The sequence below is a fragment of the Nelumbo nucifera genome, chromosome 1 (genome assembly GCF_055504915.1).
Source record: "Nelumbo nucifera cultivar China Antique chromosome 1, China Antique-T2T, whole genome shotgun sequence".
NCBI lineage: Eukaryota > Viridiplantae > Streptophyta > Magnoliopsida > Proteales > Nelumbonaceae > Nelumbo > Nelumbo nucifera.
In genome coordinates, this window is record NC_142649.1 from 143,698,030 (window position 1) to 143,713,106 (window position 15,077).

The 15,077-nt window shown below is 41.3% G+C and overlaps 1 pseudogene across 1 annotated transcript; it reads right to left on the reverse strand.

Annotated features, from left to right (window-relative positions):
• Positions 1–5,503: 5,503 nt before the first annotated feature.
• Positions 5,504–14,877, reverse strand: LOC104610877 (tryptophan synthase beta chain 2, chloroplastic-like; annotated as a pseudogene). Its single transcript, XR_016080321.1, has 4 exons — positions 14,576–14,877; positions 13,703–14,019; positions 5,818–6,259; positions 5,504–5,705 (listed from the first exon to the last, which is right to left on the reverse strand). The product of XR_016080321.1 is annotated as a tryptophan synthase beta chain 2, chloroplastic-like (transcript).
• Between the last annotated feature and the right edge of the window lie 200 nt (positions 14,878–15,077).

Genomic DNA, 15,077 nt, shown 5'->3' on the forward strand with positions numbered 1-15,077 from the left:
TCCCGGGACCGGGAGGAGGGTGTTAACAAATATATATTTATTAAAATAAGAAGAATCCTGGAGAGCTGATATCTATTTTGACGCAATTGATAAAAAATAGCATCTTATTTATTTTCTCAATTTCTTCCTGTTCGGGTTATCTATTATATGAAATTGAAGCTTGATAAGGATGACTACTGCTTCATTTGGTACCATCCATTAAAATGCGAAATTTATTAAGAGCCAGGAAAAATAACCGTTATTACTATAGCCAATATTTATATATGTTGTAGCATCAGAATTCTGAACTCAAAACTTTTTGCCTACATACTCAAGAAGCAGATCGGGTCATACTCAACCTAACTCCTGAAATAACATGGAAGCCGGATTTTAGATGATAGATCGTTTTCCAATCAGCAAATGACAGCTATCCAGATTCGTTAGATTGTATTGGCAGGCAGGGAGGGAGTGTGGAAGTGCCATCGACGTAATGACAGGTGCACTCAGTCACAGATTGTGAAAAACAACAAGGAGAAATCCGGTCTCGTCCGGGACTCTGCTCTGTTGTACGTACCAATCCAACCAGCATTTTCAGAGACGAGACTGGGAATGTGGATCGAAATTACTGTCAGGATTTCGTACGGTGGGATTAAGATTTGTTGGGGTGCTGAATAATAAAAATCCCATTTCATTACCCAAAAGTAAAAACCAGCAATATCAGAGTGCTCGATTGTTGCAGCAGATCGCACGCACACCTATGACCTACTACCTACGTTTTGTCATTGGGAATGGGATGGCCATGGGAGATGGGACCTTCAAAGTTCAAACCCGGTAGTATCTAGGGACTGGGGTGAGGTTGCGGTTTAAACCTAAACCCAAGGAAATTCATCTTCATCTTGCAAAATACTGTTCACATAGGGACACTCAACTCGGTATTACATTTATGGTCCTTTTTAATTCACAGGAAGAGGAAGGTTCTTGGAATTGGAATCGAAATGATCCATTCCAATTTCAATCATATGTGAACAGAATCTGAATACGATTCTCACTCCCAATGAGAATCTATTATATTTCAACTGATTCCAATTACAATTTCTGTCTGCAGGGGAGTAGGCTATTCCGATTCGAATTCCCATGGAGTTCAATTTTGATTCTGAATATGAACCGAACCAAGGGATAAGAGACGGATTATATAAGAGGTTGGGAGTTGGGTCGAATTGTTAACACAGAGTTGTATTGTGTTTGGATTTGTTGCAAAGCCAGCCGGCAATGTCATTGCATTCATTTATTTAAGGTGGTCATTTGTTAGTTAAAAAAAGAAACACATACTTGGTCCTTACGTCTCCTAGTCTGACCAGAAAATAAAACCTCTTACATATGCTGTCAATGTCATACAAACAAGGTTTATTCCTTTTTGGTAGACCAATGGAACGACTAGTGCATAGCACGTGGTACATATATAAACATAACTTAGGGCTGCAACTTGGGCCGGGTTAGCCCGAATCCAACCTAACCATTGGACTGAGTCAGGTTGATGCTCAGGTTAGGGTTAGTGTTGAAATTTATGAACTTGATTTTATTTCAGGTTGGATTAGGGTTGATCCCTTGGACAACTCGGCCCAACCCGAACCCGACTCTATAGTACATATTATATATAAATATATGTTATATATGATGATACATTGATTTGTTTAGATGCATGATAGTTGTAGAGCCACTACCACATACTATCATTTATTTCATTTAAGACAATCAATTCACTTGATTCTAATTGGAAATACTAAAATCTTGATAACATATTTTATGTTTTTTGAATATTTTATTCTTTATCTCCTCTCTGTTGTTTTCCACCCATAGTTTGCTGCCTATAAAAGATCTATTATAAGTCATGATAATAAACTATAGTCATTTCAAACACCTTTTTTTTTAATTTTGTACTTAAAGAACCAATAAAAATATCAAGAAACAAATACTAATAAAACATAGGATTAATATATGTAATGAAAGTTGAGTTAAGATCTAAGATTAAGAAGTTCTACAAGATTTTAAGGGATGGGAAGAAGGTTGGTTTGGACCCATCCTAAGCCTAGCCCAAGATTTTAAGGGTTGGGCTAGGGTTGGCCTCAATCTGACCTAACCCAGCCCTAAACATAAGAGGTCCAATTTATACCAGGTTTTCGCATGCTTCAAGTGAGACATCGCTTTTACCAGCTGTTGATAACGTTCCTAATTCCTTCACCAGTAAATAGTGGTGGGTAGGTTTGTGGGCAGTAGACCTATTCATGGGCCGGGTGGCCCGATGGGCTGGCCCGACCCCCGGACGGGCTTGAACAGGCTTTTTGGCCCGCGGGCCAAAAAGCCCAGCCCGCATAAAATTCGAGCCGGGCTCGGGCTTTGCCAAAATAGCCCGGCTCGACCTATACTTAAACCTAAGTAAAAACCCTATGTGATGTCCATTTGAATAAATTTTTTGATTTGAGAAGGTTGTTGATTCACTTGTAGGGCCATTGTTCATTTAAATAGGGGAAAAAAACATTTGAATTAAAATAGATAATGTCTATTTGAATAGTGAAAATTTTGAATTTCTTTTATTAGGTCGGGCTTCGGGCTTTTTATCAAGGCCGGGCTCGGGCCCAAGTTGTAGGCTCGTTGGTCAGGCCGGGCTTGGGCTCGGGCCTAATATTTTTCTGTTAATAAAGAGTCAAAGCCCGGCCCGGCCCGGCCCGACTCATGAACAGGTCTAGTGGGCAGTAAGGGTGTCAATGTACTGCTTTTGGATTGGACATCGTCTAGTCCAAAATCAATTTGGACGGATTGGACAGACCAACAAGACATTGAATTGGACCAATCCGATCTAAAATATTTATTAGATTAGATTGGATCTGGTCCGCCCGTAACAAATTTATATTAGATTGGGTTGGATTAAGCCAATATCTGATCCATTGATATAGGATAAGAATATATGTGTCAATGGACTGGGTTTGGGTTGAAACCAATCTAAATCAAAATAAATTTGAACAGATTGGACGGTCCAGACATTGAATTGGACCGGTCCAAATTGGTTCAAAACATTCATTGAATTGAATCAAACCTGGTCCATTTATAATGGACTCACATTGGACTGGATCGGATTGGACCAAATCCAGTTCAATTACGGAAATTAAATTTGTTATCGTGTTTGGTATTAACAGGTCCTACTGAAAATAACGAGAAAGGATGGGATGAGAAAATTGGAATCACAACTCTAGGCCACGTTCGATGGAATCACAACTAATTCCATTATCATAACCAACTGAATTGGTTACTCTGTAGTGTAACGGCCAGCTACTGCTTATATAAGTTGTGCCTTCTATCAATCGAGAATAAGAACACAGAGTTCTCTCTCTCTCTCTCTCTCTCTCTGCAGGTCGGTTCCCCTCGAAGGAGCCCTGAGATAGGCAGTAACCTATTAGAGTTAAATTTAGGTAAGGGAATATATGAAGATGGAGTTCAGAGGGGAGAAAATCTAGAAAGGGATGGGAAGAGTGGAAAAGGAGTTATTCGATTGGAAGGTTGTTGGAAGGTGGGCTAGATTTTGTCAAATGGAAAGGGTAAGGGTAGTGCAATGGAAAAAACGGGGTGTGACTATGTGAGGAAGCTGAAGAAGAAAGGGCAGGGTCAATGAAGGGAATAAAGGGGTGGTGGGTCAAGAAGAGAGGGATGAGGAGACAAGAGAAGGCCAGGTGGTAGAGGAGAAGGAAATGATCAAAGGTGATGCTAGCCAGAATACTGTTGGGGTAGAGGACAAGACAACAGGGGCTGTGGAGTCAGCAGTGTGAGTGGGACCAACCCAGAAAAAGCTGTATTGACAAGGAGGGGAAGTTTGTAGTGACATGGCATTGGTGAAGGTCCACAACAGAAGGAAACTATAAAACAAAACCACTCAACGATAATGAAGAAAGTGAGGCTGATATTGAAGAAGATGATGTGATGTTGACAAGACACATGAAGTAGAGAGTTTTATTGATTTGGAAGCAATACTAAACAAGGAGGTATGAGTGACCAAAATATTGGAATTATTTTTCCCAGGAGGAGAAGAACTTGCAAAGAAGGCATTCAAGAAGTTGGAAGAAAATGAACAGGAGAAAAAGAAATTGGTGGTGGCAGGGAATGGTATTCCAAAGGTTAATGATGCACAAATCAGGTGGAGGCCAGCGGGAATTCCAAGAGAAGGTAAAGAGGATAGAGAGTTGATTGCATCTGAAATATTTGAGAAGAATGTGGTTCTGGAACTAGAAAGGATAGTCGAGGGTTCTAAGGAACAGAAAATGCTTAAAAAGAATATCACTGCAGTGAAGCGCTTCAGATATCAAAAGAAGCACAGAGCTGTTTCAGTGTCAAAAGCTTTTGCAAGATTAAGAGGAGGTTCATTTGGGATTGGACCTATCAGGAAGGTGAAGAAAACTAAATTAACTTCTAAGAAAAAGAGGTGACTGCTCAAAAGTTTGCAGGAAATGGACAACAGATTTGATCTGAAGGTATTTAAGGTAACGGTCAGTGTTAGTTTGATGTTGAAGTTGGGGAATTGAATGGGGATTTGATCTTTATTCGGGCAGAAAATTGTGGTCGTTTTAGTTGGACTTGGAAGTGGTATTTTTTGTTGTCTTTTATTCGCACAGGGGGATCTCTTGGTTGGACTTGTGAGTGGGTGTGAAGGGTTGTTTTACCATATGTTCTTTTATAATTCTCTCAGGTGACCGCTGGTAAGCCTTCTTGTACTCCTCTTTTTGTCCAATAAATTTTATTTTATCTTCCAAAAACAAATGTTGTCTCAATTATATGTCAATATCTGCATCTAAAGATGTAAAAAGAAAGAAGAAAGAATTGAAGCAATTACTTGACTGAGTTGATAGGAAAGGCAAAAATAATCTGCACAATGTGGATAACAAAATGACTATGGGATTTCAGATATGTTCCTGGATGGACTTATTGAACCACAAGTTGCAACTTTAAGCAAATTATTCCACAATGATTTATATAGAGGGGAGTTGGAGTTCCCACATGCCTTACATTGGTAACCCCTTTCTATTCTAGATTCCTGACAAACTTATTGATGTAACTATTGACGAAAACAACTTTCTATTCCTAGTGAACTGGCAGAAGACTGCAAATATATCAGTACAAGCTGAAGTTAACAATTTGTAGAATGTAAATGGGTTAGCAGGTCAGCAATGGCATGATTGATGCCCTATCTAAACTAGGAGTAAAGAGAATATTATTTTTTGGGAAACTGTAATGACCTAGTGATGTAATATATGGCCATATGCACAAATTTGGCTGGGGGCAGGAGGCCATAGTGCCTCACTTGATGAGAGCTTCATGTGTAATTATTATCTTTTGGTTCTTTTAAAACAAAGTCTAAGTTACCCTTTCAACAGCACGAAAGCTATGCAAACAATGACCTAGTGATGTAATATATGGCCATATGCACAAATTTGGCTGGGGGCAGGAGGCCATAGTGCCTTACTTGATGAGAGCTTCATGTGTAATTATTATCTTTTGGTTCTTTTAAAACAAAGTCTAAGTTACCCTTTCAACAGCACGAAAGCTATGCGAACAACATACGAACATACAGATTTGGAGCTCATGTACCTTCCAAAGCTTCCTCATCAATGATGCTATAGTATTCAGCGCGCCCCATATCTTTTAAAAAGCTGTGCTCTGGTCCCACCCCAGGGTAATCCAACCTATACGAAAGACATGAAATGAGTAAAAGTGACTACATAGATACAAAGCAGAGAATGGCAAACAAGGCAACCACAAACCAGGAACAAGGCAAAATTGAAAATTTATTCTCACCCAGCACTAATAGAATGAGGTTCGATTATTTGCCCATCATCATCTTGCAATAAATAGCTCATAGCCCCATGCAGTACTCCTACCTCCCCTTTCGTTAAAGTAGCAGCATGCTTGCCAGTATCTAAGCCAAAACCTGCAGCCTCCATGCCAATCAACCTAACATCAGCATCATCAACGAATTCATGAAATAGACCCATCGCATTTGAACCTCCACCAACACAGGCAACCAGCACATCTGGTTTCCTCCCCATTTCTCCATTGCTTGTTTTCTTGTTTCTTTCCCAATCACAGCATGGAACTCTCTCACCATCATAGGATATGGATGTGGCCCAGCAACAGAACCCAAAATATAATGAGTTGACTCAACATTAGTCACCCAATCCCGAATAGCCTCAGATGTCACATCCTTTAGTGTGGCTAACCCAGATTGGACAGCCCTCACCTGCATCACATCAATGCAAAACAATTCTACAAAAAATACGGCAGGACAAGGAACACTCTAATCCACAATACAATGAATGCAGCTGTCTCATAACTGACAATCCAGTATCTAATCATTTAGTTTTTGTAGGTTTGAGAAAGCTATAAATAGAAAAGATCCACCTTGACCATATTAGGAGTGCGAGATGTATACAAAAAATTAAGTGGTAATTGAATCATGAAGCATAAGGTAAACCTTATAGTCTCAAGAACAAAGAAGACAGTGAAAAGAATTAATAGTATCATCAGAAATTTGGGGTTTAGCTTTTGGGAAAAAATAGTAAAATAGTAGCAGAAAGCATTGGGTTACTGCCCAATGCAGGAACCACTTTGAGGGGGTTCACCTCCACAGAGAAGAGAAAAAAGAAGAATCAGAAAATATCTCTCACATGCCTTTCCCCTCTTAAGACTACTATTTATACTATTTTATTACAATCATTATTCACTGATCAGTTCATAACCGATTCTGACTTCCCACGTGCAGATTCCAACTGATTAAGCTGATGTGTCCTTCAGCCTCCGGGTGTACACAAAATGAATTGAGCAACGGGCCTGGGTCTCTCCTCCTGCTGTTGGGTGGTCGTCTGCATGGGCCTTCTCCTGGGCCTGAGTCTCAGCTGGGAGTGGTGAGACCTGTGGGCTCCCATCAATTGCCTCCCCGTCAAGAGCAACCTTGTCCTCAAGGTTGAAACCAGGGTACTGTTGTTTGATGTAAGAACAGGATTCCCAAGTTGCATAGAGGAATCCAGACCAAGCAATTAAAGCCTCATGTATAAACTTCTTGCCCCTTTTGACCCAACGATAGTCCAGCACCTGGAGGGGAATCAGTTGTGGAGTGCCATCTTCAGAGAATTAAGGAAGGGTGTTGCAGACCTGAGTGCTCAGGTTGAGGCACCTATTCAAGAAAGAAAAATGAAATATAGGGTATAGTTTGGAGTTGGGTGGAAGGACCAGCTGGTAAGCTACCTCTCCTACCCGAGCTGTCACTCTAAATGGTCCATAGTACCGGGGGGATAGCTTCTGGTTTGCTCGTCTCACCACAGTCAGCTGACGGTAGGGCTGCAGTTTCAGATAGACCAGGTTGCCCACCTGGAACTGCACTTCTCTGTGCTTTTTGTCATAGTGAAGTTTCATCTGAGACTGAGCTCGTCATAAGTGTTCCTTCAACTGCCTTAGGACTTCATCCCGTTCTGTCAGGTTGGCATCTACCTCTCCAACAGCTGAGGACCCCACTTCGTAGGGTAGAATGGACGGAGGTTCCCTCCCATATGGTTCTTGGAAGGGGCCATACCGGCTGATGCATGGAATGAAGTATTATACCAAAGCTCTGTCCATGGGAGCCATCTAGTCCACTGTTTCGACCTATCACTGGTGAAACAACCGAGGTAAGTCTCCAGGGACCTATTCACCACCTCAGTTTGGCCATCTGTCTGAGGGTGGTAACTAGTTGAAAAATGTAGTTCAGTTCTTGGGCCCTGAAATAGTCCTTCCAAAACCTGCTCATAATTGGAGGGTCCCAATATGTTACAATGGACATCAGAGTGCCATGGAGCTTGGCAACATCTTGGATGAAAATCCGAGCCACCTGGGAAGCTGTGTAGGGGTTGGAAAGAGCAGAAAAATGGACATATTTTGTAAGTCGATCAACAACCACTAAGACAACAGACTTACCATAAGAAGTAGGAAGGCCCATAATGAAATCCATGGTGATTTCTTTCCAGACCTTATCAGGTATGGGTAGAGGCTGAAAGAGTCCTACAGGAGTCTGGCTACTGTATTTGCTCTATTGATAGACATGGAATGCAGCAATAAATTCTCGCACGTGTCTTCATGCCCGGCCAGTAGTAGTGGTTAGAGAGGCACTTGGCCTTGTAGGTACACAGGATTCCAGAGTGTCCTGCAATAGTTGAATGGTGGAATAGCTGGAGAAGCTCTTGGCGATATTAAGAATTTGGGGCGACCGCCAATCGGCCCTTGTAGAAAAGATCCCCTTGTTTAACGCTGTATCCTGGAACGACAGAAGGGTTCTACGCCCAAAGACCCCTGATACGACCTAAAGTAGGATCCTGCTGGGCTTCCTGCCTAATCTGGTCCAACAAAGGATAAATGGGCCTGGATATGCCCATGGAAAGGAACTCAGAGGCTCAGGAAAGGGCATTAGCGGCCCGATTGGTGGCCCCAGGCCTATACTCAATCTGAAAACCAAAGCCCATCAACTTATAAGCCCATTTCTGCTGTTCAGGTGTTAAAACTGACTGATCCAAAAGGTGCTTAAGGTCCTGTTGGTCTGTCCATATTATGAACCGACGGCCCAAAAGATACGCTCTCCACTTCATAACTGCTCAAATGACTGCCATCAATTGTTTTTCACAAGTAAACTTAGTTTGTGCCTGGGGTGAGAGGGCCTTGCTGTAGAATGCTATGGGTTGGCTGTCTTGCATCAGAATTGCCCCTAGACCCGTTCCCAATGCATCGGCTTCGATAATGAAGGTCTTGGTGAAGTCAGGCAATGTCAAAGCAGGGGGAGTGGATACAGCAGTCTTGGGAGCCTCAAAGGCCTGTTCGGTTAAGTCATCCCACTGAAACCCGTCTTTTTTGAGTAGCCGGGCCGGTGGAGAAGCAAGCTGGTCGTACCCCTTTATAAAACAACAGTAGTAGCCAGTTAACACCAGGAAACCTCTGAGGCTTTTAACCGAATTGGGTCTGGCCCATGTCACCATAACTGAAGTTTTTTCTGGATCAACCATGACCCTTCCCTATTCCATGATGTGACCCAAGTAATGTTAATGTATTCTTGTTTGCCCAAAAGAGCACTTAGATTCTTTGGAAAACAAATGGTGTGCCTGTATCACTTCAAATGTAAGTCAGAGAAGATTCAAATGGGAATCCCAATCTGCACTGTAAACCAATATATCATCGAAGAATACCAAAATAAACTAACAGAGATAAGGTCTGAAAATTCCGTTCACCAGATCTTGAAAGGTAGACGGTGCATTAGAGAGCTCAAAGGGCATGACTAGAAATTCGTAGTGGCCTTCAGGGGTCCAGAAGGCAGCTTTGTGGACGTCATCAGGGCGTACCCTTATCTGGTGGTATCCTAACCTTAGGAGTTAGGTCCAACTTGGGGAAGACAGTGGCTACCCTTAACTCATCCAGCAACTCATCGATCACAGGTATTGCAAATCAGTTCTTCACTGTGATTTTGTTCAAGACCCTATAATCTACACAAAACCTCCATGATCCATCCTTTTTCTTCACTAAGAGTACCGGGGCTGAGTATGGGTTGGTGTTGGGCTGTATTTGTTTTTGTTCAAGCATCTCCCTCACTATTTTCTCTATCTCAGTTTTCTGGAAATGGGGGTACCGGTATGGCTTGACATTTGCGGGTGGGGCCCCTGGCTGTATTGGAAATCTGTGATCGGAGGGTCTGGTTGGTAGTGGTTCAGAAGGTTCTTCAAAGATGGAGGCATAAGTCTGCAACAACTAGGTTAAGGCCTGTCGGTGTGTATTGTTTTTCAAATCAGAAATGGGGGAGATTAACTCGGGTCCCTCTTCCTGACCCGGCTTGGTCTCATCATTGTCCTCAACTTGGAGCAAGAATACCTATTGTGTTTTACAGCGATGACCGGGTGCGAATTTCTCATCGCACGTGTAGCAAAGCCCCTTCTCATGTCTGGCTTGCATTTCAGCCCAGGTGAGTTTCCTATATGGCAGGCTGGGGTTGAATCCTAGCCCTATAGGTTTGGGCTGCATGGGCTCATTAGGCTTGGCCTGGTTTGAGTCGCCCCTTTTTGTTGGGGTGGGTAGAAGGGGGGGCTGGTTTTGGGTAACTTTCTTCAAGCGGTCCAACCGCTCCTCATGAATGCGAGTGAGGCAGCAGCAGCTACCACTATTGCAGGGTGACATGTCTTAACTTCCAATCTGATTTCATCTCGCAGACCTGCGATGAAACATCCAACGAGATCCCTCTCAGGCCAGTCGTGGACATGGGTGACCAACTTTTCAAACTCATTCTGGTATTCCAGAACAGTTCCCGTCCGCTTAACCTTAATAAGATTCTCGTCTGGGTTGTCGTAAACTCGTAACTGGTAACGCCAAACCTTTGGCACACTGCCTTCGTGAGATCACCCTAGGTTAGGCAAGGGTGTGATCGGCGGTACCACTGAAACCATTGTAGGGCATCACTGGTTAGGTAAATAGAAGCAATGGTCACCCTCTACGGGCCAACAATCTCATGGTATTCAAAGTAGCATTTTGCTTTGTAAATCCAGGAAAATGGATCCTCACTTGAGAAAGGAGGGAAGTCTAGAAGCAATTGGTCCAGTTCCACGTCGTGCTCCACTTTAGCTCGACACCTCCGATTACCTTCAACCTCCGACTTGCGGCTAGCAACATTGGAGAACTGGGTCACCACCGCAAACAAGGTCTCCTTCAACTCCCTGAGTTCTCCGAACACCTTGTGCATGTTGACTTCAAGTTTGTCCGAACGGTCATCCATGGTGGTCGTTCTGGTCGCCAGCATCGGCTCTGATACCAACTTGTTGGGTTACTTCCCAATGTAGGAACCACTTCGAGGGGTTTCACCTCCACAGAGAAGAGAAATAAGAAGAAGAATCAGAAAATATCTCTCACATGCCTTTCCCCTCTCAAGACTACTATTTATACTATTTTATTACAATCATTATTCACTGATTGGTTCGTAACCGATTCTGACTTCCCATGTGCATATTCCAACTGATTAAGCTAACGTGTCCTTCAGCCTCCAGGTGTACACAAAACGAATTGGGTGATGGGCCTGGGTCTCTTCTCTTGTTGCTAGGCGGTCGTCTACATGGGCCTTCTCCTGGGCCTGAGTCTCAGCTGGGAGTGATGGGCCCCCATTAGAAAGAACAAATATAAGCACCATACATGCAAGACAATTTCATCTCCTCAACATAGATCATCTAAATACATTAGACAAAAAGATGTCCATTTGATCAGGTAAAATAATCCGCATTCACTTAACGACGGAATTATTTAACTAACTTCAAAGCTCTAACACCCCGATAACTTCATTCTTCTATATGATATTTTTTCCTTGAGAAGAAAAGCATGAAGGTCCAATAAATATGGAATGATAGGGAAATCTGGGCAAAGATGCAAAATCCAAATAAATGAAGAAATAGCTTTGTATGGTACTCACATGCAAAGAGATTTCAAACCAAATTAAGGGGTACAAAAACTTTTCAAGAATAGGTACAAAAAATTCTTACCACCACCATACAGCTAAAACATTTAAGGAAAAAAAAAACAATTATAATCAAGGGGGAATTTTTTCTCCTATAGCACCTAGCTGCATCCCATCTTTTCTCCTACCCTACCAATCAGCATGTCATGACCAATATAACTGAATATCATAATCATCATAATCTGAACCTTGTCTAGAGTACATGAATCTTGTTCTGCTATTCCATTCTGTATAGTGCCATATCAATTGTCAAATTATGAGCCCTTCAATCATTCTTGACTTAATGTCCTTTCTGGTCTGCCCCAAGCTCTACTAGCCCAGGCCCCCTTTAACTTGTAATAAATCATTTCTTATTATTGGTGCTGTAGGTGGTCATTCTGCATGTACCTAAACAATCTTAGTCCACTTCCCCTCATTTTATCACCTATTGGAGCTACTCTTAAGTTCCTTCAAGTAAGTTCATTTCTGATATTACCCTTTCTAGTTCTACCATTCGTTCATCTCAACATTCACATTTCTGCCACTTTCATTTTTTTTGGCATGTTTTCTCTTGACCGCCCAACACTTAATCCATACAACATTGCTGCTCCTACAACTGTCTCATAAAATTGTCCTTTTAAATTAAGTGGTATTCTCCTATCACATAAGACTCGAGATGCACCTCTCTATTTTACCAATGCCACTATAGTTCTACAAGAAACATTCTAATCAATTTCTCCCTTGTTATGGATTATCAAACCAAGGTAATTAAAGATGTCACATTGAATTATCTCTTGGTCTCCAATCCTAAGTATACTCTGATTTCCATCCCTATTATTATCAAATTTGCAGTGCATATGTTTTATTCTATTCCTACTTTTTTTGGGAAAAAAAGCAGAAATTAAGAACCAAAGAATTTCAGAAGGTGTCCTTCAAGGATCTAGAAAGATATCTTTTGGAGATCCTTCACTCCTCCCCCAACATTCCCCAACAAATACTCATTCTGAGGAGAAGATGAAGATACGTTTTGATGAGACTGCTACACAATCCAAGGCCAGCCTTTCCATCATTTCATTCCTGGAAGGGGTTTACCTGGAAGATAGCCTGTTTTGTGTCTTTCGTGGACCCATAATGTATGCAGAAAGGCAGACATGGTTTCTCTACTAACCAGCATGCATATAGTTTTAAGATTACATCCCTAATCAGACCTTTGAAGGCAATTCATCTTATGCTATCAAATAGAGTACAAGGATTTGTTGAAAGAAGTGGAGGCATGGCAACGACCTTAGTGAGATTAGGGAAATTCTTTCTAACTTACCAATTCCAATCAATGGATCTATGGAGAGTTGAATTTGATTGCAGATAGATTGGCAAGCTCAAGTGTGGGGAGAGGACTTTTTTCTGGCTACAGTGGCAGTTTTATGTCTGTTTAAATTTTTGAAAGAGGATGGGCTGCATGTAGATCCTTTTATGTACATTCTCTCATGTAGGCATCTTTCTCTTTCACTAAATGTAATAGATTACAGCTACCATCTAAAAAGAAATGAAAAGAAAAGCACATTTACAAAGAATGTGACTAGAATCATTTGACATGAAAAGAAAAGCACATTCTATGTCTATTTAATTACGCAATTGCTAAGGCATAAAAGATGTAAAGTTTCCAGAGTATTCTTGCCCACCTTTACCATAGAAAAAGATCTGAAACATCAAAACTAACCACATTAAAAGGTAAATGTGACTAGAATCATTTGACATGAAGTCTGCAAATCAAGTAGGGCATAGTTCTTTTCTCAGAACTATCCTTAAATAGTAGTGAAATTGGTAGAACATATATCACTGTTAGTAGGACGTGATTCCTTTTCTAAAAGTAGTCCCTGAAATAATTTACAAGAAATAAGGAAGCCAAGAAAGATCAGTCTTAAGTTGTAGCACCCTCATCATCTTTTATCGACTATAGTTTCAATGGTCAGAACAAGATCATGAAATGCCAAAAGATCCAATTGTCATGGCTACAGTCTCTAATTCATCAGAAATAATTTAAAAGGAACCATCTCACCGTATCTGTAGTTTCATTTAGAATCATCACTCAGTTCCTTTTTAGTTGGAAAGTTTGCCTTTTTCAAATAAACCGCTGAACATTGCAGAACAAATAAAAAGATATACAATCAAATGAGGAAAGAGTGAAAAAAAATAACAGACCTCAGCCCCAAGAAGCCTCATTCGGAAGATAATGCACTGCAAGCCAAACCTAGCACATACAGTTGCCGTTGCTACTCCATGCTGTCCAGCTCCTGTCTCAGCTATGAAACGTTTTTTTTTTCCCAAACGCTTGGCAAGCAAAGCTTGAGAACAGCATTCTTGGTCTTTTGAGCCCCAGTATGGTTGAGATCTTCCCTCTTCAAGTATATGAGTGGGCCTTCACCGTTTGGACGTTTATAGTGCTCCGTGAGCCGCTCTGCAAAGTAAAGTGGGCTTTCCCGCCCTACATAGTCTCTTAAAATCCCGTCTAGTTCTTTCTACAATCAGATAAAACAATAAGAAATTAATCAGAGAATAAATTAATAAGGAACGGAAAAGGGGGAAGGAGGAAGTATTGAAATAAATCATGGAAAAGACAAGAAAATGAGTGAATTCTACAATGTTTCCAAATAAAAAGAGCAACTCTAGAGAGTCTCCTATTTAAAACAGTCACACACTAAGCATAGTAAAGTGCAAAAGTTTCAAAGAAATTGGATATAAAAAAAAAAAAACCCAAAAAGCATTTAAAATTGTTTTGAGATACACATTCAATAGACAATCCAACAGTTTATGCTTAGCCTTAATCCTTATTGCCTTAGAACAACCATATAGAAGAATCGGTGGAAGACAATGAACATATAATTTTTATTACCGATAAGCTCCCCATATTCACCACATAAGCCTTTTTTTTCCCCTTTTTTTTCTTTCAGAAAAGCTAATCCTGAACAAACAAAAACGATATGGAATGTGAGAAAAAAAAACGGAACATTATTGGGAAATGTACACCGAACTGAACAACCATAGTAGCCAAAACAAAAGAAGAAGAAGAAGAACCTGCAATTGTTCGTCTGCAGCAAGCGAGTGGAAAGCCGATTCGAGCTCCGTGAGAGCATGCATGAGGGTTTCAGGGACGTATTTCCCCCAAAATTTGCCAAACCTGCCGAAGGAATCCGGTCGTTGCAAAACCGTCGATTTTCTATCTTTCTCCACCATTGTAACAGCCGAATCTCTGGTAAGAGTACAGGAGATTGAAGAACGTTTAAACGTGGAAGGGCAGAGTGGGATTCCTCTAATTTGCAGGGTACCCTGATGGGATTAAATGAACAATGTGAGGCTTGCAGAGAGATGCCAGGCTTGTGGAGATGGCCATGAGGTACTCTGTGATATCATTTTTTTCTTACAGATCGGCGGTGGCGGTTCTTCTGAAACCTCGCGGATTACAACGGAGAAGTACGGATACACAAAATGCACAATTCTGAATTCCAGCCCGTAAACCACATGGGCTGATTGGTCATTCTACGAGTAAATCTCGTTAAATAAGGGGAAAATTCCTCAT